Source organism: Zootoca vivipara, chromosome 7, assembly GCF_965207765.1.
Source record: "Zootoca vivipara chromosome 7, rZooViv2.hap1.1, whole genome shotgun sequence".
NCBI classification, from domain to species: Eukaryota; Metazoa; Chordata; class Lepidosauria; order Squamata; family Lacertidae; genus Zootoca; species Zootoca vivipara.
This window is the reverse complement of record NC_142590.1, coordinates 27398474-27409782: the sequence shown is the minus strand read 5'-3', so window position 1 is coordinate 27409782 and position 11309 is coordinate 27398474.

Below are 11309 nucleotides of genomic sequence, written 5' to 3'. Positions count from 1 at the left end.
AGTCAGTGGGGCCCAATTTGAAGCAGTGGGGTGCAACTTGATTTTTTGTTGTAGGGCCCCAGTTCACAGCCAAAGTCTGCAAAATCTTAGAGATATAAATAAAATCCATCTAGATTGCCCTGGTGCTGGGGGCCCCCTTAGAGTGGCCCGCGGGGCCCATTTTGGCCAAATTGCTCCAAATGCCTTAAGGTCAGCCTTGATGAGACTGTGCAGGGGTTGGACTGACAAGCCCTCCACCTTCTAGGTCCCTGGTGTCACCATTCAGAGTACAGACTCAAGGACTAGTTTACAAAGTTCAGTTATTGCAAACGTTTTTCAGTGTCAATTTTATGCATTTTTTTAAAAAAATCACTATGGCATTTAACAGTAATATTTTATGTCCTTTAGAGGAGAAATTGTGAATTGTAGAATTTTAAATACCCGTCATCATCCTTGGCTTCACTCAATTTTGTTTATAACACTCTTCCATTTTCTTCTAGTTGTGAGGGTGGAGGATGGGATTAGCCTAGGGCCTCTCTTCATCTAACTCTGGCCCTGACAGTGTGCTCTTCCACACAGTCATGGTCCCTCTCCATGGGTCTTTCCCAGCCCTAGTACCTGGGAGACTTTTCAAAACTGGGGATTGTTGTTGTTGTTAAATTTATTACCCATCACCACCAGGTTACAACTATTTAAAATGCAGAATTAAAAACAGTTAAATCAGATTACTGTCACAGAAATAATTAATACTGAACATGAGGCTATTTAAAAACAATATAATTGTAATATATACAGAAGCTAAATAAATAGAAGAAGGCTGATTGTTGAAGAATTGATGCTTTTGAATTATGGTGCTGGAGGAGACTCTTGAGAGTCCCATGGATTGCAAGAAGGTCAAACCTATCCATTCTGAAGGAAATCAGCCCTGAGTGCTCCCTGGAAGGACAGATCGTGAAGCTGAGGCTCCAATACTTTGGCCACCTCATGAGAAGAGAAGACTCCCTGGAAAAGACCCTGATGTTGGGAAAGATGGAGGGCACAAGGAGAAGGGGACAAAAGAGGACGAGATGGTTGGACAGTGTTCTCGAAGCCACCAACATGAGTTTGACCAAAGTGCGGGAGGCAGTGGAAAACAGGAGTGCCTGGCGTGCTCTGGTCCATGGGGTCATGAAGAGTCGGACACGACTAAATGACTAAACAACAACAACAAAATAAATAGAGTGATGTGTCTTTTCAGAACAGGCATCCAACTTGACACGGCAGGAATGAATCATAGCCCTCCAGCACTAACATCCGGAATAAAATGCTGAAAACATGGGAGGCTTTCAGCAGCCAGTTTTGACTCCCCTTGGCTTTGGGACACCAATACTGAGCTGATGTCACTGTATTTGTTCCTGAGCGGTTTGGCAAAGTGTTTTGCTTTTGCACATTCCTTTCCATCCTGCAGAAAAACTGTAAATTACAATGTAGGTCCCTGTGCACCATTCTCTAGTGCTTTGTATCTCTCAGGAGTTCCACGCTGACCATTCTCAGGACTGGAAAACAGCATATGTGACACTGGGAGTAATCATGGTGTAGCCACATGAAATGTTACTTTTGCATCCTCTAAGGATACAGAACCAATAGTCAAGGTGTCTCATTTACTAGGGTTCTCTGAGAACCAGATACGTTTGCATATGTGCTACTTGATAGTAACCTGCTTACGCTAGTGATGCTGATGGTAACAATATTCCGATTTCAGAAGGACCAACTTTTACATTGTATTTTTGCATATATACCCTGTGCTCTGATGAAAACCTTTGCCATCTTCTCTGCCCTCCTCTCTCCCTTTTTGGAGAACAGTAAATCATATCATTAAACAACTACAGTACTTCCAAAACACACTACAGAAAGCCACTGAGGAGCAAGCAGGGAGCAGATTCAAAAATCACAACAGAATTTCATTGTCGCTTCAATTTCCTTTCCCGTGCATATACCACATTTATCCTCCTCCAAAACTGCACTGAATTCTCATACATAGAAATAAAGTCTTATATTACCATGTATGATACTGTTGAAAATGCCTCAGACCTGACACTTCTGTCACACTGTTGATTCAGTTTTGCCACCGTAATATCACCCTGGGCACTTATGGTTCACACAATGAATTGAATGTGCTACATTTGCTTCTACTTACCAGATCTCTGTGTTGTGTCGCTTGGAGAGGGCATAGTCAATACACCATCTGCTCTTCCAAAAATACCTGAAGGTAATGCATTGGGGCTATATTACAAATTAACTTACAAATTGTTTTGTGCAATATTGAAGTCCTTAGCTATCATAGGAATATACACACAAGGCTACAACACAATTAGCATGAAAATAGTTTAATGAAAGCTTTTCTACTAGTGCAACAGAGATTACACTCAAGCTCTGTTAGCCTTAGTTCCATTGGGGGGGGTTACTCTAAAAGTCTCTGTTTCAATACTTGAGATGATCTTCTATAGAAGCTTCAAGGTAGGGAGGGATCGTTCCCAAGCGCCCCACAAAATCAACCTTTGATTTTGTAGCGCCCCACAAAAACAAGCCTTTGGTGACCTAACATGATTTCGGCAAAAACCCAACATTATCCTATTCACTCCAAAGTAGCACCAAATGTCAGCAAAGGCTTGGTAGTGAAAACTAAGCATTGCTTAGTAGTGAAAACGGCACATTTCATGGCTCCCCACAAAACGAGCCCTCGGTGAATGAACCTGCGCGGTCATGGTTTTGTCGAAATCCTGACATCATTTGATTCATTCCAAAACGGCATGAAACACCAGCAAAAGGCTGTCTGCTATCTTTGGCGGTGAAAACCCTACGTTTTACAGTGCACCACAAAAAAAGCCTTCGGTGCCCTAACCCATGGGGTCATGATATCGCCGAAAACCGGACATCGTCCGGTTCACTGCAAAGCAATGCCAAACACCAGCAAAACATTCCCCTGGAATGTTTGGCAGTGAAAACCCTACATTTCATGGCAGCCCACAAAATGAGCCTTCGGTGCCCTAACTCTCAGGGTCACAGTTTTGCCGAAAACCCGACGTCATCCTATTCACCCTAAAGCAGCCGAGACTGAGGCTGATGTAACAGCATCCAAAGGGCCACAGCTTCCCTAATCCAACATAAGAGAAAAACTAATATTATCAATGAGAGAGCTGGTTTGAATGGCATTCAAGGACCTGCTGGTGCCCATTCAGACCAATGTGCTCTTTTCTAGGTTCCCATGTCAGTGTTTTATTTACATTAGTCATGTTTCCTGCCCCCATTACCAACACTGTTTCTGAGTAGACACATAACTGTTTGGAATGTCTATTACTAAAATGTAGATATTAATAAGCCAAGTTCCATACTAATACTTCTTTCTGCTAACAACCCTTAAATAGGATTGCAATTCCTTAAAAATAGGGACACTGGAAAGAAACTAGAAAATCTAGCTGACATAATAAAATGACCTGTCCAGTTTAATATTCAGTATGTCAGCAATTGGGTGTATGTTTGTGGCCGTGCAGATGTTGGTTGAACTACAACTCCCAACAGCTCCATCTACAGTGGTCAGTGGAAAGAGTTGATGGGAGTTTTAGTCCAACAGTAATAACAACAGCAACATTTGGCGGGCCACGGTTTCCTTGTCTGTGCAGCATGTCGTGGTCTGACTGCCTTTAAAAATATTCTATATACTATTATACTAATAGTATAAATGCATTTTTTTAAAGCAGCCTTCCAAAATATTTCCAAGGTGGTATTATTCTTAATTATATAGAAGTAAAGAGACTTCATCATTAGGAGAAATTCAGAGAACTATAGATCGTTGCTCAACCCTGCAGTCCTTGGCCTTGTGTGACCCACAGGCATAGTGTGGCTGAAAGCTCTTGACATCAACTCACACATGCTGCTGATTTAGATAAAATGACAGCCAGAAACCCACTGGCATAGTTTTGATGACTGCTGAGCAACATGCATCAAAGGTCATGCCAATTAAGGAAAAAGAAGGTCGCTCACCCACACACCATGCCCCATGAACCTAGCAAGGGGTCTAATATGGAATAATGGAATGTCAAGTAGAATCCCAGTCAAGCTTTCCTTGGGCAGCTAGGGAAACAGAAAAACACACACACATGTGGCATCAAAATTCAGGACGTCACCCCCATCAGCTCTTTCCCTCTATTCTTAATTATTTTCTGATCCCAATGTGGAATCTAAGTGGCTTTACTCAGTTTTACTGTCTTTTCAACCTCAGTGCAATGGATGGGGCCCTCTTTTAAATAAGGTAGAAAAGTGGAAATAGTTCCCCTAGAAACCACACAGTAATCCTCCCCTTTGAGTGTGTCTATAACCACGTGCAGGTTGGTGAATGGCTGTTGTCCTCTCCTTCATTTAGCACTGTACGGAGTTGCTCAGCAATCCAGAGTTTTGGGGCAATGCCCTAGCTCTGTTTAGATGTATTCCCCCAAGAGGCAACCTGGGTACAGTGGGGCTCCGGGTGCAACTGAAAACCTCCTCTGGGGTTCTCAGTTGCACAAGGTGCTTCTTCCACTAGGCTTGTGGCTGCAGAAGTTCACTTTCATCACACAAGGGTCTGGGTGAAGGCACACAGGTAGGCTTAACATACAGCCCCAGAACCCTTCTGTACCCAAGTTGCCTCTTAGGGCAGCAATGCCTGTAGCAGGCTTCTGGTTTAACTGTTTCTCTTTCTGACTTACTGGGAAAGTTTTTTTTAAAAATCTGCCAGCATTCCTGTAAGGGTGACTCCCTACAGGGAGCCAGCCCCCATCATCCTGACGTCCACCTCATCAAGTACAGAGAGCACCAGTGGTTCTGAAGCAGCCAGAGGGGGAGGAAGAGACTCGGAGGGGGAGAGAAATCAGAGTGAGGGACAATGGGAAAGCTTGGAGGTGGAGGGATGCAGGCAGACGCTTGGGGATACTGCAGAGCCAGGGAACCGACTGCTGAGGGAGGAAGCTGAAAGGGCATCACTCCTTCCGGCGCCAGAAGTAAGGAGAGCGCCACAATGCAGTGCTGGCTGAGGTTGACAGGAGTGAACATTCAACAATGGAGGGCTTCTGCCATTATCTCCCCTTTCCACAATGAAAGAAGGTGTGGGCAGTGCTTTGCGTTGGAGAAGGAGGAGGTGGCGTCAGCAGTGGGTGCAAGCAAAACCAAGGCCATGGGATGCTCACAAAAATTCTACAAGGGCCTTTGTACAGTTTAACACCCCTGATTCAAATTCTTCCCTACCCCTAAGCAGGAATCCAAACTGAGCTGTGGGGATAGTAACCATAAGGAAATATTGTAAGTGCCCTTTCCACATTGACATTGCCCAAGCTGCACATTTGCTTTTGTATAAATAACTTCTGAGCCGCTGAGATAACATTCAAATGACCCAGCCACGTGCTTGGGGGTTAACACCACAGGTCCCGACTCAAGAGGGACTCCCTTTCCTTGGCAACAGCTCAGCCCCAGCTCACGTGTTTGGGTCACTTCCATGTCCAGGAGATACTCTCCTGAAAAGTTTCTCCCATGCAGCGTGGATAGTGTGTAAAAGTCACCATAATGGGGCCGATATATGATGACATTTGCCTCTCGGCCTTGCGGACTTTCAACATTTGCCAGTAAACCACAGAACAAACTGTGACATTGGGCAAAAATTGAGACTTACCACCCACTTTTCCCCCGACATTTTCTTCTGGCCAGTCAAAATGCTAAGTTTTGCTAGCAAGCCTTGACATTCATATTTATGTGGCTCTTACCATGACAGACCAGAAGGGAAGGATGTGCTGTGTATCTGTTCATCTGCAGGGATGCGCCTCTGGAATGCTGACATATTTCTGGAACAAGAACACTGATGATTATATGTCTGGTGGGTTATCATATTCTCTTTATGTGGGATCTTAGAAGAAATGTTCTCAAAATCAGCAGTGATGGGAAATACCACAAAACTTCCTAGGATTTCTATAAAAGAAAGAGTTGTGGTCTTTGGGGTGGAGAAAAGGGTCTTTCCCAATAATGGAAAAGGAGGGTTGGATCATTTTGGTAGCATTCCCAGATAATTATGTGGCTAAACCAGTGATGCTCTGCAAAAAGATGAGCAAGACGACGAGATCCCTTGCAACAGATGCAATACACTTCAATAGAAATTGTCATCTTATACAAACACATGCCATCTATCTTGATTTTTTAATAGCCCTGGTGGGGGGCATGGATGGAAAAACATTTATTCATTAACTAGCTGTGTCGTGCCTGGGGCTGCTCATCAATGAAGTGAAGTCCTCAAGAAATCAAAGTGTCCATAAGGAATGGCTTTTGCATTTGATAAATCTGTCTAATTAACAAAAGAAGACCTTGTGTTGTTGCTTAAAATATTTTTATTTTTTATTTTTTTGTAGCATAAAAGTGACATTAAGAAGGGTTTGGGGGAAGGAAGGGGTTGCATCTGTTTGAAACTTATTTTTCAAAGGAAAGTTCTAGGCAAAAATCTGTCTTTCATTTCTTGCAGATGGAGTTGTTTGGTCTTCTGGGTGCTACTGTTCCCAGTATTTGTTTCTCAACTGTCCCAATTGTGTTCCTTTGCTGTTATCTTTCCAAATCTCTGAATTTGGTATTTGCCGATTCTTACGCAAAATGACCAGCAGTCTGCACCTCTCAGACTAATGTGAAGATTGTAACTAACAGCACCAATTATACTGTCTGCTCAAGAACAAGTTCTAATGGATTCAATGGAGGTTAAGAATGCAGCCTTGGCAGTGGTGTGCAGTGAGATATTTTTTTGTAGGGGAACAGTTAGGGCCAGAGGCAACAGTTTGCAAAGGCGATGGGGGCGGGGGGGGGGGACAGGGAGTTGTTCATGTGACATCACACCTTCCTCCCTGAGCCAAGCAGAAGCTTCCCAGGCTTTGAGAAGGAGGTGCCAGGGGAACAATTAGGGGTCTAGCCTAGTGCCCCTAGTCTACTGACTGCATACCATTGGTGTACAGAGACTTTCAGATACAGTGGTACCTTGGTTGTCGAACTTAATCCATTCCGGGAGTCCGTTCGACTCCTGGAACCGTTAGAAAACCAAGGCATGGCTTCCAATCGGCTGCAGGAGCTTCCTGCACTCAACCGGAAGCCGCAGAAGCTGCATCAGACATTCGGCTTCCAAAAAACGCTCGCAAACCAGAACACTTACTTCCAGGTTTGCGGTGTTCGGGAACCGATTTGTTCGGGAGCCAAGCCATTCAACAACCAAGGTGCCACTGAATTTAAGTCCCAAGCCATTAAAGGGCTTTGAAGGCAAGCAGCAGTACCTTGATTCAGGTGAAGCAGGAAGCCCATGCATTTAGTGGCTTCCTGCCCACTTAATGGACCCTTAACATAGACACTCCTGCCAAAGTTCACATATTACCATTTACATTGATTCTTGGGGGTGGGGTTTGAAAAGAAAAGAAAGAAGATCAGCAAGGAGCCTTTGAAATTTAGAGCTTCCTTCAACGGGCGTTGCTTCTTCGTATTGCTGTAACAAGTGCAACAACCTCATTTGTTATTCTCTCTTTTTATCTCCGACATGAATAAATTACAGCAAACTGCTTCTTATCACAGAAGACATGCTACTTTTCATCAAGGAGCACAAACTATGTGACTGTGGCATACTCTTGTTTAGGGTGGCCAGCCAGTCAACCAAGTCCTCTATTCCATTCCTCCCCACTCTGGTTTTCCATTTCTCTTCTTTAAATATGCATTTCGTGGCAACTGAGCATGCTCAATCCTCATAAGGCCATTACTGAGGTAATTAACAAAAGCTATTTTGTACTCCTGCATGCCTTGGGGCTCCCCTGCTGATAACTTCTCTCTTGTGCCCAGGTCACACTTATGTGCGATAAGGACCCATGCTTGGTGAATGAGTTTGCTATTAGAGGATGTTGTTTAGCCCGTAAACTATTCTTGAAAGACTCTTACAATTAAAAAGACAGTAGAATCAGGGAGGAGCGGGTGGGTGGGTCTGTCTGTCTGACAGCATTCGTCTAAATTGATCATAGGTGGGCTATCAAATTTTAGTTTTGTCTTCATAGCTGTCAAGTATAGTAGAGAGCCTAAGCATCACATTTTCTGTTTCATGACCAATGAATATGAATGACAGGAATACATCTGGCTATTCTCCTATGGTGTTTCCTTCCTGTTTATTGGCAGGGAAAGTGATTTCATGGTAGAAGGTTGGAAAATGACCCCTTGTAATGATGAAATTTACATAAATAAATGCTGATAGCACAAAACGGATATTATGCTGTGGGCATCATCACAATAAGTTGTCTCCTACTGACATACGGTCTAACTTGGAAGTGCATGTTATGCAAATCAAGCTAATGCCCGTTCCTCATTACTGTCATGGTGGTGGAAGCAGAAACATATCCTCCACAGACAGCTTGCGTCTGGGCTGAAGCCAAAATGTTTAGTTCTGTATGCTGACATAGGAACTGAGTCAACAAAAATAGGATGTAATAGTCATACATCAGAGGAATCCATATTGGGGCAGACCTGAAACTTAATGGACTGTGCATCTTATGTCTGCACAGAGGGCCTTTCATTGGTATTGACCCATAATATGTCTGCTTCCTCTTTTGCCGATTCTATAGAAATAGATTACAGAAGCAATTTCTGAAGTTAAAATGTCTGCAAATAATCTATTAGCTTTCGTTAGAAACAGATGAGTTGACATTTATAAATGCTTAAATTATGTCGTAGAGCCCAAAGTCTACCAACTTCCCAGAATAAACCACAGACAACTTGTAGCTCCTTGATCTAATGTTTATGTGAAGTCTGACTAGGATGGGATCCAAGTTTTCAAACAATGCCATTCCCCAACTTCTCTGCACATCATTCAAACATACCATTCCCATCACTGTTAGTTCATTCTTAACAGTATCCTCAATTGTCACTGGGCAAAAAGAGGGTTGAATTTGCTGGAGACATGTTTTGGCAGAAGTGCTCAGATCTCAGAATATGCTGGGGAGGTTGTGTATGCAGAGGAAAGCTACTTCCAGTTTCATTTCTCATTCTGTCCTTGTTCAATAGTTTCTACAGTCTCTGCTATTCAGGGCAGTTGTATAGCAACATGTCAGCACATATATTGTAAAAAGCAATTTCTATGAACTCAAGGTGGCTGAATTCACACCTGTTGAAGATGGGGTTAGGATTGATCTTTTAGTTTAGAATTAAAATAAAAAAAATTCCTTCAGTAGCACCTTAAAGACCAACTAAGTTTTTATTTTGGTATGAGCTTTCGTGTGCATGCACACTTCTTCAGATACAGTGAAATGGAAGTTTCCAGGCACTTCCATTTCACTTCCATTTGGTATGAGCACACGAAAGCTCATACCAAAATAAAAACTTAGTTGGTCTTTAAGGTGCTACTGAAGGAATTTTTTTTATTTTACTTCGATCCAGACCAACACGGCTACCTACCTGTAACCAGTTTAGAATTAGTGAGTGATGCTTCTATGGGTCATAATGGCTCAGTGGGAAAGACAACAAAGACTCTTCAGTCTTTCATAAACACCATCCTCTCGAAATGACACAAACACATCAGAATGTAGGAAGCACTTTAAGATTACTATTGGGACCACATCATGTAGGCACTAGCAAGATAATGCAGAAGCTTTGAAGAGTTGTCAGAAATTACTTTTTGCATGCTATACAATGTAGTGGTTTCAGTTTACAGAAAAGCTAAACAGAGCATTACTCAGGAGAGTATTTCCCTCTTAAAGTTTTGTTTGGTAGACATTTCTCTCAGTAGGCTTGCCAGATATAAGATTTTGATCTGGAAGTACACCATGGTTTATTTTCCCATTGCAAGTGCCAAGAGATACTTCACAAACCAGCATCTCAACAGCACATGACATTCTAGAAAAGAATCTAACTTCCTTAATTACTTCTTACTTATAAGTCCCACTCCTGGGTGACTTGCGGTGTGTGTGTGTGTGTGTGTGTGTGTGTGTGTATTCTTCATAGACCACATAACAGCACGTATAATGATGTACTGAATAAATAAATAAAAACCAAATAGCTGCCAAATGCCAATTCTTAGAAAAGGTCCTGTACCCGGCACCAAACGAAAGGTGGCAAGAAGGAGGTGGACATAATATCTCTGTGCACAATTTTGCCACAAATACCATGGAAGAGTAAATCTCTTCCACTGAAATCAGCGAGACTGAAACATGTTAATGACGGCTCTTATTTATTATGGCCACAGCGCTTTTCATGTGCATAATGGTTCCCATAGTTATCCTTTTCCATCCTGCAACCACCCTCTGAGAACATTCATTACATTCCTTGCTTGAGAGACTGAGAAGAATAACTTGGCGGGATAAGGGCCAAACCCACTCTAGCCCAGTCCCAGCACATCCCTGCCTGTGTAGGGATTGTAAAGCAGCTCCATTGTTCTCACCTATGTTATCAGCTGGCACAAAGAAGCTTTGGTCTGCAATATAGGCATCAGCCCATGTCCATGCAGTGCTCATTGTGTAGTTCTCTTATTAACATTGTAAGACAACCACTGTACTTAGGACAAACTATAACACATGGTAGACATGAAAAAAACCCACTCAAAATCTCTCTCCAGCTACCACAGAGCCTAGTCCCTAGAGCATCTGAGCTTTGTGTAAAAACAAGACTAGACAGCAGAGGACAAGTACAAGTAGATTCAGAGCTGATGAAGTGGCTGGGCCAAAGCAGAAAGGTCGCTCAGTTGCGAATATGCCTGGGAGTGAAAGGAAAGTCCAATGCTGTAAAGAAAAATATTGCATAGGAACCTGGAATGTAAGAACCATGAACCTTGGTAAGCTTGATGTGGTCAAAAATGAGATGACAAGAATAAATATTCACATCCTGGGCATCAGTGAACTAAAATCTACTATTGTGGGCAAGAATCCCGTGAAAGAAATGGAGTGGCCCTCATAGTCAACAAAAGAGTGGCAAAAGCTGTACTGGGATGCAATCTCAAAAATGATAGAATGATCTTGATACGAATCCAAGGCAGACCTTTTAACATCACAGTAATCCAACATTATGCACCAACTACCGGTGCTGAAGAAACTGAAATGGACCAATTCTATGAAGACTTACAACACCTTCTAGAAATGACACCAAAGAAGGATGTTCTTCTCATTACAGGGGATTGGAATGCTAAAGTAGGGAGTCAAGAGATAAAAGGAACAACTGGCAAGTTTGGCCTTGGAGTTCAAAATGAAGCAGGGCCAAAGGCTAATAGAGTTCTGTCAAGAGAACAAGCTGGTCATCACAAACACTCTCTTCCAACAACACAAGAGACGACTCTACAC